The sequence below is a fragment of the Cynara cardunculus genome (assembly GCF_001531365.2).
Source record: "Cynara cardunculus var. scolymus isolate 2C chromosome LG 17, CcrdV1, whole genome shotgun sequence".
NCBI lineage: Eukaryota > Viridiplantae > Streptophyta > Magnoliopsida > Asterales > Asteraceae > Cynara > Cynara cardunculus.
The window spans coordinates 8,432,972-8,434,910 of NC_037544.1; positions in this window are offsets into that span (position 1 = coordinate 8,432,972).

Sequence of the window (1,939 nt, forward strand, 5' to 3'; positions counted from 1 at the left end):
ATTTTCAGGAATATTTGGCATTGCATAAGATAACTTAATCCGATCTCCTACCAAAACGCGACCTTCCCAACAAAATTTAGGAGCTAATACCAGAAAGGTTCTAATCACTTAAGACTAGATCCTAGAGAAATATAAATTTCTAATATAGGATCTGCAATGGGATGCTAACCTGAAGCTCAGAAGTGACGGGATGTCACAGTCTCCCCATGTCAGAGAAATTTTGCGCCGAAATTTATTTGTCTATCCCAAATCAAGACTTGTTAGGGAAGAGACGTGGATACTTGCTTCTCATGGAATCTTCTCTTTCCCACGTATATTCCGGTCCATGCCGCGAAGTCCAATGAACTTTTACAATTGAGATTTGGTTGTGCCTCAACTGCTTAACCTTACGGCCGAGAATTTCGATCGGCTCCTCAATGAAACATAGCCGTTCATTAACTTGAATATCTTCCAGAGGTAGAACTAAAGATTCGTCGGCTAAACACTTCTTAAGATTCGACACATGAAATGTATCATGGATGGAACTAAGCTTCGGAGGTAAGCCGAGCTTGTATGCAACTGGTCCTACTCTTTCGAGTATTTCGAATGGACCGACATACCTTGGACTAAGCTTTCCTTTCTTTCCGAAGCGCACAACCCCTTTCCATGGTGATACTTTTAGAAGGACTTTATCACCCACTTGAAATTCCAAGGGTTTCCTTCGGTTATCGCATAGCTCTTCTGACGATCCCTTGCAGCTTTAAGTTTTTCTTGGATGATTGCGATTTTGTCGGTTGTCTCCTGAATAATGTCAGGCCTGGTCAGTTGCCTATCGCCAATTTCCTGCTAATTGAGTGGGGATCTACATTTTTGTCCATACAAGTCTTCAAAAGGTGCACATTGGATACTGGTGTGATAGCTATTATTGTAAGAAAATTTGACCAATGGTAGATGGGTATCCCAACTACCTCCGAAGTCTATCACACAGGCTCGTAACATATCCTTTAATGTTTGAATCGTCCTTTCCATCTGTCCATCCGTTTGAGGATGATAGGAAGTGCTCAAGTCCAGCCTTGTGCCTAGTGCCTTTTGAACTGATTGCCATAATCGTGAAGTAAAACGACTATCTCTGTCTGATATGATGGAAATAGGTGCTCCATGTCGCGATACGATTTCATTGATATATAACTGCGCAAGCCTTTCCGTACTAAAGTCTTCTCGAATAGGTAAGAAATGTGCAGATTTCGTAAGTCGGTCCACTATGACCCAAATTGAGTCGTATCCCTTCCTCGTTCTTGGTAACTTTGTAACGAAATCCATTGATATCTATTCCCACTTCCATTGGGGAATCTCTGGTTGCTGAGGAAGACCAGATGGTTTCTAATGTTCAGCTTTTACTCTTGCACAGGTTATGCACCGACTTACGTACAAGGCAACGTCCTTCTTCATTCCTGGCCACCATTAATAATTTCTTAGCTCTTTATACATCTTATCAGTTCCTGGATGAATTGAGTATCTTGAACGATGTGCTTCCTCTAAGATTATTGACCGAAGATTGTCACTCTTTAGTATCCAAACTCTTTCTCTGAAGTAACGCACCCCATCTTCTTGAGTTTCGAATTCCTTCTCTAGGTGATGCAGGGTTTCGTTCTGTAGGTTCTCTGGTTTCAACGCCTCTTCTTGAGCTTCAAGAATTTGCGTTTTTAGATTCGTTTGGACCAACAATCTCATGGCTCGTACCCTTGACGGTTTCACTTTTTCTTTTCGGCTTAAGGCGTCCGCTACCACGTTAGCTTTCCCCGGGTGATACTTTATTTCACAATCATAATCGTTGAGAAGTTCAACCCACCTCTGTTGCGTCATGTTCAACATCTTTTGATCAAATATATGTTCAAGGCTTTTATGATCAGTGAAAATGGTGCATTTGGTGCCGTAAAGATAGTGCCTCCATATCTTAAGT